The sequence below is a fragment of the Schistocerca cancellata genome, chromosome 3 (genome assembly GCF_023864275.1).
Source record: "Schistocerca cancellata isolate TAMUIC-IGC-003103 chromosome 3, iqSchCanc2.1, whole genome shotgun sequence".
NCBI lineage: Eukaryota > Metazoa > Arthropoda > Insecta > Orthoptera > Acrididae > Schistocerca > Schistocerca cancellata.
In genome coordinates this window covers 142,549,346-142,563,835 of record NC_064628.1, presented here as the reverse complement: position 1 = coordinate 142,563,835, position 14,490 = coordinate 142,549,346, and the positions used below count along the sequence as shown (strand labels likewise).

At 44.1% G+C, this 14,490-nt stretch overlaps 1 protein-coding gene across 1 annotated transcript in view; it reads left to right on the top strand.

Moving 5' to 3' along the window:
* Positions 1–14,490, top strand: part of LOC126176164 (uncharacterized) — a 398,525-nt gene that overhangs the window by 132,842 nt on the left and 251,193 nt on the right. The window lies entirely within an intron of this gene.

Below are 14,490 nucleotides of genomic sequence, written 5' to 3'. Positions count from 1 at the left end.
CTGAAAGCAGTCCTCTCCTAGTAGCTACAATAGCTATAGCTGCAGATGAAGTAAATACTGATGTAATTTTTTTCAGTACATTGTTCTCAGTTACAAGTAAAAGATCTTCATTTTTACCTGCTACACCCTGTATTTTGACAAGTTGATGATGTTGTTTGGATTGTGGGGCGCTTAGCGACGCGATTGTCAGTGCTCATACAAATTCCCAAACCTTACACAGTGCTGTCTTGCCATTTTCCCGAATGATGATGATATGATGAGGACAGTAAGACCCGACCGAGAATCGAATGAGGGACCCCGTCATCGAGAGAGAGTAAAGCTAACCACTAGACCACGAGCTGTGGACCGTATTTTGACAAGAAGTCGTAGTTATGCTATCGGGGACAGAACCAATGTTACTGTGGCTGTAAAGTAAAATTGTAGTAGTGTAAATCAAAGACACTCGTAGACCTAAATAGGCAAAGTGATTTCAAGTAAATTTATTGTTAAACAGGTGTTTATTCTTTTACTTGGGGCATAAATCTGCTCTTTTTTTTAATGGGTGCGAAAATAACATTACACTCTATCAAGTTTTGGTAAGGCAACGAGGCATAACTTGCACAGATAAAAGATTGAGATGTCTTGGAAACGAAGTATTTCCCACTGATGTATACTCTCTCTTTTGAAGCACGAAGTCCTACTTAACAATCAAAATTGTCTTGTATTAATTTTAGTACCGAGCAATGCTTCTACTTACGATAAGAATGAAAATTAAATAGTGAATTTATCGATTTTTCCTTGAATCCATTCTTGTGAAATACTTCAACTCTTCATTTCATTGATCAAGTGGAGCATTTCGTACAAAAGATTAACTGAACACTTGAGACAATAATTACTCCACGAAAGTTGATACACTCTATCAAAATAGTAATGATTTTGCAGTTCGATGCAAATATTTTTACCTCTAGGAATAGGAAACTATGCAGGTACTTGACTGAAGATAAATCAGAGTTCTCAACACAAGGTTCAAATTTTATCGCTACTTGAGTATTAAGCAAATTACTGTTCAGTGTTGACATATACAAAACTAAACTTAACTTTTACTGAAGGTGGTGGCCTGTGGTGGTCTTCTGAGGCATAATTATGAAGTCGTCATACGTAACCATAGACTTTGATGTAAAATTGTTCTGTAAGTTGTCTTCTCAGCGTCTGAATTTTATGATACAACATAAAACAACAATGTCATGATTTAACAGACAACATACGTCCACATCCGAGTCATAACTAATCAAGTCTCGTTGCTTTCATTGCCTGCTTTACCAGACGTGTTGAGTCAAAGAAACACAGATATAATATTCTGCATGAGAAAATATAGAATTTACATAAAAGAAACACTACCGATATTGAACATAGGTGTTACACTGTGTCGAAGCCTTGTCTCCACAGTATCCTTTCTCCGAGGAGTGCTAGTCCCTCCATGTATGCGAAATTGGTGAAGTTTGAGCTGCAGGAGATGATGACGGTGGTAAGTTTTTACCGGAACAAACAGCGAGGTCATCGGTCTCTAGGCTTACACGCTACTTAATCTAACTTAAACTAATTACACTAAGGGTAACAGACACATGCATGCCGGAGTGAGGACTCGAACCTCGGACGGGGGAAGCCACGCGAACCTGACAAGAGGCCCTAGACCGCGCGGCTACACGGCGCGGAGTAGGAGATGATGTGCTGCTTCAAGTAAAGCTATGAGGTCGGAGGAGGTCATAAGTCGTGATCATATAGCTCAGTTGGCAGGGCAGTTTCCCCCAGAAGTACCAAGGCAGGCTGTTTCTACCTGTCAGAAAGTTTCAGGCGGCGCACACTCTGCTCCAGAGTCCCAGTTTGTTCAGTACTGGATCAGTTGCCCTGAAAACACTCATCATTCTTAACACCAATGGATTTCTATCTGTGTGTAAAATGAAAAGAGGACGCATTTAAGGAAATGCCGACAATTCCTAATGACATCTAATGGCGTATGAAATCCGCTTGTATCGCCTTAAGCGACTATGAAATTAGACCTGCAGTACTGTCTGTTCGGAATCGCATTATAGTGTGTCTCAGTGTTCAATATTAAAATTTAGAGCACTTCAGATAATAATAATAATAATAATAATAACAATAATAATAATAATAAAAAACACCCATATCGTCCCTGAGTCAATTATTCATCTGCACTTAAAGCAGTAAGGGCAGAAGTTCGTGGCACATTTTCTCCTGCGTTGTTACTATATTATGAAGTCTAGCTCCATTTCAACGTCTGTTTCCACTGACACACGGTATAGTATACAGTTAAATAGAAGCCCGGCTGCCGCTACGGTTTAGTGAAAACCGCACCTCGGTACACTTGTACGTTCACGGTGTACTGTGGTTCAACACTCTCGCATAGCATTTGAAAGCGGCTGAAGATAAAATGCCAGACTAGTTTTCGGTATATCCACACAGTGGCTGCACGAGCTACAGTAATCCTCATTATGCTTTTGCGTTACGGAGTTGATCTCAAATATAGCCTGCTGATGCTCCGAAAGCGGAGCCAACGACTGCTAACGGATAGCTACGCCTGCTCCTGTTACGAGCTGTTTCCGAGGCAGTGGAGGTAGGTACAATGCCGTAATGGCGGCACTGCCCTTCTCGTTTAGCACACCACCACGACTGTTTACGCCGTAAACATCACTCCGAACAAAATAGGAACTGTGTCATTTACTCGTCTCATGGTCAGTCATGGTACAATGCTCCGATTAAACAGATACACCGCTAGTTTCTGCACTGGAAGCGAGGAAAGCTTTTCGATTGAGAACTCACACACAGCTCCACAGCCCCATACGCACAGATACAACTACTCATCTCTTTGTCCTACTATTAGGTGCAAAAATAATAACTCGCTCATCTTAAAACTTTTTGGAGAATTCATTTTTGTCCGTATTAGTCGAGAATAGAGCATACTGCTGAACTGTAGCTCATATACCTTTGAGTTAAAAAAATGTGGCGTGTCTATACGTAAAATTCGTAAGTGATGTACGCTCCACAAGCAAAATAAGGAATTCTATCCGGTGCTACTTTATTAGTAATTTAGTTACGTATTCTCTAGATAAAACTCAGGTTAAACGTTATGGTATGGAACAAACACACACATTTAAAAAAAGGCTGAAATATATATATATATATATATATATATATATATATATATATATATAGGTTAAGTATTCTTACATGGTATCATTTATGAATCAATATCGAAATAATTATGTACAATCATTGATAAGTAGTTTCGGCTAAAACAGTCAGCCATCTTGAGATTTGGATTTTGTAGCAAATTGTACAAGATGAAGGGTAGGGTGACACGAACTGTGATTACGACAACCCTTAAGCCAAGTTATTACATACCAAATAAGACAAACTTAGCTGCGTCTAATCATCAGGCCGGTAGGAGACGCATTGCCATCACTACACTACGTACCTGTGCATACAGGATTCATAGTCCGACCCTTTTGTGTTTCTAAAGCCCGATGAACATTTATGTAAGTACCACCTAAGAATAAGCAATCTGAATAGAAAATATGACCCACTGTGTCATTATGCCATTGCAAAGGCTGACAGTCTTACCAAATATCAGAGATCGTCGTGAACATTGTACATTAGCGTTGTATCAACTAGTATCCACAAATGAAGAGGGCTTATGAGAAACTGGTGAACACATTAACCTTTCTCACGTAGCAGCAGTGAACAAAAGAGTACTATGCCCATGTCGGAGCAGACAGACGAGCGACTGGTGTTTTCTGTATAAACTGTCTCCGTTCAGCATTTCCTGAATCTAGCTGAGGTCGTTCAGGAGAAATAATCTTAATTTACAATTGAAAGCACTTCTGCCATCTGTTAGACATTCTATTTCCATTGGTAGATAGTGAAATATTTTTATAGGTCTGTATTTCACACATTTTTTACCTCCACAACACTTACATGAGAAGATATTTTTATTCTATATTGTGACACGTGGAAGAGGTACAAATTTATTTGCAATAATTTTTGCCATTATTTCGAATGTGTGGGATGATTCCGACGCACTCCCTATACATTTGATTTACCATCACTCACCTAACTCGTTTCATGTGCCCCGCCACTACTTCCTCTTCTGTGTCAACTTCGTCATCGCAGTGTACTATTTCCTACCTCTTACTGGATAAATTCTAATATGTCTTCCGTACAGTTCCAGCAGCTGTCACATAAGCCATTCCCCGATGTCTCAACAGACGACCAGCAAGTCGTCCTAGCCAGTCTATTCCACATATTGCCTTCCCCCGAATCTGTGTAGGACTCCCTCATTTCCTATTGTATCAGTCCATATACTTTCCAACATCCTCTGTTGCACCACTTCTCCCACGCTTCGACTATCATGTTTTTCGGTTTTCACACAGGTCATCATTCACTTATATACAATGCTGTACTCCAAATGTACATACACTCCTGGAAATTGAAATAAGAACACCGTGAATTCATTGTCCCAGGAAGGGGAAACTTTATTGACACATTCCTGGGGTCAGATACATCACATGATCACACTGACAGAACCACAGGCACATAGACACAGGCAACAGAGCATGCACAATGTCGGCACTAGTACAGTGTATATCCACCTTTCGCAGCAATGCAGGCTGCTATTCTCCCATGGAGACGATCGTAGAGATGCTGGATGTAGTCCTGTGGAACGGCTTGCCATGCCCTTTCCACCTGGCGCCTCAGTTGGACCAGCGTTCGTGCTGGACGTGCAGACCGCGTGAGACGACGCTTCATCCAGTCCCAAACATGCTCAATGGGGGGCAGATCCGGAGACCTTGCTGGCCAGGGTAGTTGACTTACACCTTCTAGAGCACGTTGGGTGGCACGGGATACATGCGGACGTGCATTGTCCTGTTGGAACAGCAAGTTCCCTTGCCGGTCTAGGAATGGTAGAACGATGGGTTCGATGACGGTTTGGATGTACCGTGCACTATTTAGTGTCCCCTCGACGATCACCAGTGGTGTACGGCCAGTGTAGGAGATCGCTCCCCACACCATGATGCCGGGTGTTGGCCCTGTGTGGCTCGGTCGTATGCAGTCCTGATTGTGGCGCTCACCTGCACGGCGCCAAACACGCATACGACCATCATGGTACCAAGGCAGAAGCGACTCTCATCGCTGAAGACGACACGTCTCCATTCGTCCCTCCATCCACGCCTGTCGCGACACCACTGGAGGCGGGCTGCACGATGTTGGGGCGTGAGCGGAAGACGGCCTAACGGTGTGCGGGACCGTAGCCCAGCTTCATGGAGACGGTTGCGAATGGTCCTCGCCGATACCCCAGGAGCAACAGTGTCCCTAATTTGCTGGGAAGTGGCGGTGCGGTCCCCTACGGCACTGCGTGGGATCCTATGGTCTTGGCGTGCATCCGTGCGTCGCTGTGGTCCGGTCCCAGGTCGACGGGCACGTGCACCTTCCGCCGACCACTGGCGACAACATCGATGTACTGTGGAGACCTCACGCCCCACGTGTTGAGCAATTCGGCGGTACGTCCACCCGGCCTCCCGCATGCCCACTATACACCCTCGCTCAAAGTCCGTCAACTGCACATACGGTTCACGTCCACGCTGTCGCGGCATGCTACCAGTGTTAAAGACTGCGATGGAGCTCCGTATGCCACGGCAAACTGGCTGACACTGACGGCGGCGGTGCACAAATGCTGCGCAGCTAGCGCCATTCGACGGCCAACACCGCGGTTCCTGGTGTGTCCGCTGTGCCGTGCGTGTGATCATTGCTTGTACAGCCCTCTCACAGTGTCCGGAGCAAGTATGGTGGGTCTGACACACCGGTGTCAATGTGTTCTTTTTTCCATTTCCAGGAGTGTATTTCTTTTCTTTAAGGACTATGCTTGATATCAAAAGACTTCTTGTCTTAAGAAATACCTTATAAACAGCCTCTTAACCAGTGCTGGTCTGGTCATGCAGTATCCTTGGAACGTCCGTAATGTGTTCTGTGCTACGTTTCTAACAATGTAGCAGAATTCCTTCACATTGTCTTCATCGTCGCCGACAGTTTTCTTTCCACAATAAAAAAGTATGTAATCTTATTTCTGCTCTTCAGTACTACCCGTATTCTTCGGTCGATCGTCAATCGAATTATCAATCATTCACCATGTCCCATAATTGTTCCCTAACTTAACTGAGAAAAGCAATGTCACAAGTGAATAATATCCTTGTTGTTCTGTCACTGAAAAAGTTGACCACGCAAGTTTATAATCCGAGTAATTCATTCCGGATCTTCCATTCTCAGTACACCCTGTGGACTCTTGGATATAATCCAAATAACTCTCCTCTCCCTGCAGCTTGTTTCCTACTGCTTGTAATAAACATCTCGTACTGTTTTACATTGACCAGCAAGTGGAATCGAAACCATTCATTGCGCCTCTCATGTTACTGGTTGTTCTAAATCTACGTCTGAACTCGGCAAGCCACCTTATGGTGGGTCACGGGGAGTACTTGGTTCATTACTTCACTATCATTGCCTCTGCCATTCACGAGTCTTGCGCGGGGAATACGACTGTTGGTTAGCCTACGTATGAACATCAGTTTCTTAAAGCGTGCTCAGGTCACGAGCTGAATTCTGGAGAAAGTAAATTTTGTCTGAATCGTCCTGGGACGAACACTGTCGGTATTGTAAACAGCAGATCTCACCGTGATGCGCTCCTCGTCTCTTGTAATACCTGAAAATGATGTTACGATTATGATACTGCAGCTACCACTACAAATACTGCCGCTACTGACAAAAAACCGTAAGCTATATCAGGACTGAAATTTATAATCTTGGTATTAGCGAACAAAGTGCAGTTTCGAGTCCTGGTTTGGCACTCAGTGTTAAACGGTCAGGTACTCCTACAACAACGGCTACACCGCTCTAGACTGATGGACAACATCTCAGTAATAGTAATGTACTCCAAGCACACTATGAAATAGGCTATGTGCCTAAGAATTTTACCAGATTCGCTAAAATATTCTAAATGCATTTACTTCTCATGTTTCCATGATTAATGCCGTTGGTTAAGCAGAGGTCCCCGATTAGAATCACGTCGGTCGTCATTGACGATTTAGAATGGGCAGTAAAGCGGAACGGGATCTACTCAGCGTACTTCTATTCGAGGGATTGCCTGAATAGGAAAAATACAGCCTGTCGTAGGGGCATGAAAACGCTAACACAAGGCTGGGAGCTACAGGAGTTTCTTTGCGTATTATAAGCGATCACGAACTCGGTACTTGACGGAGACGCAAAACTGTATATAGTGTAGAGTAGTTTAACACTCTTGTTTCAATTTCTGTTGGAGTACTTATTGGCGGCAAACACACTACTCACCACAGCCACGTGAATCAAATTCATGGCTTATTTCTCTTCAAACTGTCTCTGTAAATAGTAAAATAAGTGTTTTTTCTGGAGATAAAATTTGAACCATGCGCCATACCAGCCGATCGCATCAGGAAGTATTCAGCGAATGATTTAATTCTATTGAACTATCCGCCCTTTTCATAAATACGAGATCGCCTGTGACCGCACGTTCTACAGCTAATCGACTGCTAAAGGCAGAAACGCCTTTGTAACGCACAATCCAAAGCGCTTCGTGATAAAAGTTTAACATGATGTAAAACTATAAACATTCTCGGTCATTATACGAAACTGCCTTGAATTCTTTCTCCCTTTCCATGGTAAACCTTTTATTTGTATTTAGTATAAGAGCTCTCTTCGAGTGGTGAAAGTTTTCTTAGTTAGCTACTCCTGAAGAAATTATACCCACAGTTATTAATATGTATTGAAAGTCAGAACCACATTTCACTCGCACTGGCGTATAAGGTTTTGAGGAAAGACAGCTTCAACGAACTCATCTAGCAAAGCGTTCATCCTTGTAACTGCAGGTTGGGCGGGAATTAAGTCCCCCTTAAAAAGTTTTAATTCTTAACCAATTTCCATGAAACCAAAAACATTTTGTTCTTTAAATTGCAAGAACTCTTGTGCATTTATGGAATTCAACATACGCACGGCCATTATCTACCGATTTTCGTAAACGAATGTAGATACAGCAGTAAGTTTCCAAATACTATGCGGATTCGATACGCCAATTCCTCAAGAATTATTGATTTTGTGCTGTAAATTTCCTCTTTCATCCACCCTGCAGAGGAATAAATCACAAGGACGTTATGTCAGGACTCCTTGGTTGCCTTACAAGGGGGCCACGATGTCCTAACCAGCGTCCTGGAGAATGGGTGTCGAGCCACGAGAAGTGAGGCGGGGCCCCATATTGCGTAATGAGTAGGTCATTGTAACTTTCCCGTGTGGATACAATACCGCTAAGATAGTTTTCAAGTATGCCATGGTTCTGTTGTGGAGTCAATGTGTCCTGAGATGATAGATAAACTCCAGTGGTAGATTCAAATGGTTCAAATGGCTCTGAGCACTATGGGACTCAACATCTTAGGTCATAAGTCCCCTAGAACTTGGAACTACTTAAACCTAACTAACCTAAGGACATCACACACACCCATGCCCGAGGCAGGATTCGAACCTGCGACCGTAGCAGTCCCGCGGTTCCGGACTGCAGCGCCAGAACCGCTAGACCACCGCGGCCGGCCTCCAGTGGCAGACTCTGCAGGAGAGACGCTCAGTAGCTCGGTACGGGCTTTTGTTAAAGTTTCGAGAACATACCTTCACCGAAGAGTCAAGCAGTATATTGCTCCCTCCTACGTGTATCTCGCGAAGAGACCATGAGGATAAAGTCAGAGAGATTAGAGCCCACACAGAAGCATACAGACAATCCTTCTTTCCACGAGCAATAGGAGACTGGTATAGAAGGGAGAACCGATAGAGGTACTCAAGGTACCCTCCGCCACACACCGTCAGGTGGCTTGTGGAGCATGGATGTGGACGTAGATGTAGAATCAGATATGAAACCAAAACTTTCGTGGGTGTCATATTGCACGAGACTGCGACCCTTGGGTGATGTTGGTTTTGTTCAACAACCACCCTCGGGTCCCCTGTTGCCCAGTATTAGCAATTTTGATGGTTAAAAAACCCACAACATGAAACACTGCCTCATCGAAAAACAGAAATGTTAGGAAAATATCGGACCAGTCTTCACACCAAGCATGCATAATCTCTCCCATATTCTAACCGAGCCGGCTGGAGTGGCCGAGCGGTTCTAGGCGCTACAGTCTGGAACCGCGCCACCGCTACGGTCGCAGGCTCGTATCCTGCCTCAGGCATGGATGTGTGTGATGTCCTTAGGTTAGTTAGGTTTAAGTAGTTCTAAGTTCTAGGGGACTGATGACCTCAGAAGTTCAGTCCCATAGTGCTCAGAGCCATTTGAACCATTCTAACCAACGATCACAATGATCCGGCAACAATTCTTGTCATTAATGTGCTTTCCAAGGAGGAAAATTCAAATCTTTCCTCGGAACAGTGCGGATTGTGTGTCAGGTCAAACGACCTTCACGAGATGCATTTCTTAGTGATTTTGGAAGTTCAAAATGGTTCAAATGGGTCTGAGCACTAAGGGACTTAACATCTCAGGTCATCAGTCCCCTAGAACTTAGAACTACTTAAACCTAACTATCCTAAGGACATCACACACAGCCATGCCCGAGGCAGGATTCGAACCTGCGACCGTAGCAGTCACCCAGTTCCGGACAGAAGCGCCTAGAACCACTCGGCCACCGCAGCTAGAGATTTAGGATGACTCTGTGTGAACATTTCGTGAACCACCTGCACATTTTCCTCCGCCCTCTGTTTAGGGTCGACCGCTTATCCTAACTTCTAATAAAGAATCCGTGTCGATTAACTTCGAGTTTCAGTTTCTTATGATATTTGCATCTAGTATTTGCATGTACTGATGCACGAGGTCCTTTCACATTTCTCCATCACCTCTGTACTTGTACGACGGATGGCCATACTTCGTACTGCAATACCAGGTGAGCTCGCTCACGCAAGTTTAGAAATTGCGCCGTGGTCCTCCACTGATATCTACAATGACAGAAATGTGGCAAAATCTAGTAGCTTACAGCGGAAGGAGCATATTCTTTTCATGGTAATTAGTTAATTATTGAAAGAGTTGTTAACAGTTTTCTCTAGAGACTTAATTTTCCCCGACGTTGCAGTATTATCTAAAAGATATTGTTTAGCTACTAGTAAGTAAAGAAACATTGATATCGTGCTTCACTAGAAGGAAGCTAGCAATACCGATGCAGCGAAATGTTTCACTGCGTTTCCTCTGCGTTACTGTTTTCACTGTACAATAATAAACAAACATTACTCAAAATTTTTCTTTGTGGTTTGTAAGGTCTCGTCAAACAAAAGTTGTATCGCTGGACCTGCAACCCTGAACAAACAAAGACAAAACAAACATACGTATATCCACATGGCTTGTTGATTTCGGGCTCTACATCATTACTCGGTCTCGTACCAACGTTCTTTCAAATAAAAAGAGACAGCTCTCAAGTGCTGCTCTCAAAAGAACGCTCGTAATTATAATCAGTTGAAACCGGAAGAGAGAAAGTCATGAAAACAGAAGGTAGATATACCTTCCTGTCGCTGAAACGTGGAGGAGGACGCAAATGAGAAGATAAGACAGACGATGTCTGTTAAAGTCTGTAATAATACGTAGATCTGCACCCTCTCATCAGAGTCACATAAAAGAAAAAAAAACAGAGGCTGCCGTAAAAGGAACACTCAAAAAGTCGACCTTAAAACGAATGTCGTACTCGTAAAACGTGGCGCACATTTCCGGGAAGGATATTAAAGAAAGGCAGTCTTTGACACTGTTGGGAGACACGTGGCAGAAATGGAAGGGAGGACCTTATAGTTCTAGCTGCGTGAATGCAGGACCCTCGGAGAATAAAAATACGATATGCTTGTTCCTCACTGGTACGTCTAGCATCACGGGGATTGCCGAAAGCTAAATGCAAACAGTCGGTAAGTCAGTATTCGTTATTGGCTAACTGTTCCACGTCAACTGAACAGTGTTATCCTGTGGCGTAATTTTAGCCTCACTACGTAGCGTAAATAGGGATTTAGAGAACATTGCATACGGATCCTGATAGATCGAATTTGTGAATAGACAACCTTTCGACCACAACTATATTAGAAATTAGAGTTCATTCTATAGAATATGAAACTGGAAAAAATGTTGCAGAAATAATCGTCTCCAGTTCTGTGAACTGAATACCACCGAGAAGTGGACACATTCTTTCAATTCAATAGAAATTGCAGTGCCTGAGAGGTACCCTGAAAGAGAGGAGAGCACGAAGTAGAATTTCACGGCTTCAGAGGATAGGTTATATTATTCTAGGGATTACTAATCGAGTGAAATTGACCATCATTTAAAAGTACGAACCTGTTTTTCAGTGTAAGGTTGCACTCCTTCTATTACGCATTCATTCACTGAATCGATCGGGTAGAGCGCCATAAACCTGTTGTATTCTCTCCCGAGGCAATCTGTCCAACAAGTGTTGTATCTGGCCCTTAACATCCCGCATATTGACACTGGAATTGTGTTGCTGTCCAAACTGGTCCCACATATGTTCTAACCAGGACAGGTATGGGGATCTTCCAGAATATGAGAGTACCTAAATATCACCTAATAAGGCTAGTACACCGGTCGTTTGTTATACGAGGGCTGTCCAGAAAGTAAGTTACGATCGGTCGCGAAATGGAAACGACTATGAAAATCCGATAAAGCTTTGCAAAGATGTGTTGGGCAGTGTGTCTAGTATGACTCAAGGTAAAATTATGTCGCTCTTTTCATTCCTGAGCTCTTAGTGAACGCGTAAAGATGTTATAGAAAATAGTGTCTCCCGCCAAGTACGAGTGCCCGGTGAGAATTTTCCCCTGAAGCTATGCAACCAACATTACATAACTGTCGTGTTGTTTCTTCTTCAAGGCAATAATTCTCAGCCGCATTCTGCAGGGGCAATGAAGATGTTCCTGCATCGTTTCAATTGGAAATGTTTAGTTACCCACAATATAGCCCGTAATTGTCTCCCACTGAGTTTCATCTCTGCTCAAACGAACCGCTGGCTATGAAGACAACATTTTGGCACAGACAACGAGCTTTAGGCCAGCGTAGAGAATTGGCGGAAAGCACTGGTGGCTGCCTTCTATGATGAGGGTATTGGAAAGTTGGTACAACGCTACGACGAATGTCTGAGTCAGAACGGCGACTACGTAGAGAAGTAGCTGAAAGGTGTAGCTAACTGTTACAAATGAAATATTCCTGATTTTCACTGTGATTTTCATTTCGCGATTAATCGTAACTTACTTTCTGGACAGCCCTCGTATATTTTTACGAGCATCAAACAGAAGCCACTTGTTTTCAGTTATCTGTGCAGTTACTAGTTTATTTTTGTAATTTCTTGCATGTGTGAGTGATTACTAGGCACAAGCTTTTATTTTAATAACAATGTAGCGTACTGTACCTCTGATGTTGTTATTGACCCTTATATTGACCGTCGTATCTTACAGGCTTTTGTTTGTTTTCGTTAGTATAGCTCAGTGTCGGACAGACCATCAGAGACAGAGCACCTCATGCTCCTCCTGCAAATAAGGCAAGTACATTGTACATTTGTTACAATTTGTTACGAGCTTCAAACAGGGCCTACTGCAGTAATGGATAGGAACTGTGATGCTGTGTACAGATGAGAGCTGAGTTGACGATCCTTCACTCACTGCTCCAGGCTGCGTTGGCTTCCGTCACACAGCTTGAGGCTGCTGCCAAGGGTATCACTGTGGGGGTCGGACGCAGAGATGTGAGGGACTTCGAGCACGTCCCACATGTACCCTGATCGGTCCACTGCTATGGCTGCCCCGGGTACTGCCTGCACTGAAGTTGACCGCTAACCTGTGGTCGAGTAGGAGATCATTCCAAAGTCTGGCAGGCAGCGTAAAACTTTACAAGGGGCCGATCATAGGACCTAACAGTTTTCGGGCGTTATCTATGGCTGACGATGTCTCTAAGCCGGATGCAGTTGTCCACCACATTCCAGAGGAAGCTTCTCGGCCCGCAAGGTCTGATCATTCAGAGAGGGTGGTTTTGTTGGTAGTTGAGCGCTCCAAAATTAAGCTCATAACGGGCTCCTTAAGAACATAACTGCCAAGGAGGGGAAGGAAGCCAGGTGCACTCGGTGTGTATACTGTGGGAAGTCATTCCAGATGTGGAGAGAGTGATTCCGGATGAAATGAAGACTATAGCGTGCAGACAACTGCAAGTGGTCTCATGTTGGTACCAATGAAGTGTGTCGCTTTGGATCGGAGGAGATTCTCTCTGGTTTCGGGCGGCCATCGGAAATGGTAAAGACTGCCTGTCTTGCTTGTGAGATTAAGGAGGAGCTCACAGTCTGCTGCATCGTCAATAGAACCGACCGTGGTCTTTTGGTGCATAGCCGATTGGAGGGTCTCAATCACATTCTCAGGTTGTTCTGTGACTGTGTAGACTGCATATCCCTTGACTTGTGCCATCAGATGGCGGGTTTTCGGGTTCCGCTCAATAGGTCTGGAGTCCACTACAACCAGGAGGCGGCTACACGGGTTGCGGGGGCTGTGTGGAAAGGAATGGGTTGTTTTTTCGGTTAGAGGGTCTCAGTTATTCAGTCTAAAAGAGGGCAGGTAAAACACAGTAAGGTAGTTGTAGAAACGATCGCTATTGTAGTTGTAATTTGTCATAGCTGTATCGGGAAGGTACCAGAGCTCCAAGCCCTAATAGAAAGCACTGAAGCTCAAATAGTTACAGGTACCGAAAGCTGGCTAAAGCCCGAAATAAATTCAGCGAAAGTGTTTTAAACGATGTAATAGTGTTGAAAAGGATATGTTAAATACAGATGGTGGTAGAGTGTTTATGGCTGCCAGAAGTAGTTTGCCTTGTAGTGAAATTGAAGTAGATAGTTCCTGCGAAATAGTGTGGGTAGAGGTTATACTTGACAATCGGACTAAAATATTAATTGCATCGTTTTACCCATCCCCCGACTCAGAAGATATACACTCCTGGAAATTGAAATAAGAACACCGTGAATTCATTGTCCCAGGAAGGGGAAACTTTATTGACTTATTCCTGGGGTCAGATACATCACATGATCACACTGACAGAACCACAGGCACATAGACACAGGCAACAGAGCATGCACAATGTCGGCACTAGTACAGTGTATATCCACCTTTCGCAGCAATGCAGGCTGCTATTCTCCCATGGAGACGATCGTAGAGATGCTGGATGTAGTCCTGTGGAACGGCTTGCCATGCCATTTCCACCTGGCGCCTCAGTTGGACCAGCGTTCGTGCTGGACGTGCAGACCGCGTGAGACGACGCTTCATCCAGTCCCGAACATGCTCAATGGGGGACAGATCCGGAGACCTTGCTGGCCAGGGTAGTTGACTTACACCTTCTAGAGCACGTTGGGTGGCACGGGATACATGCGG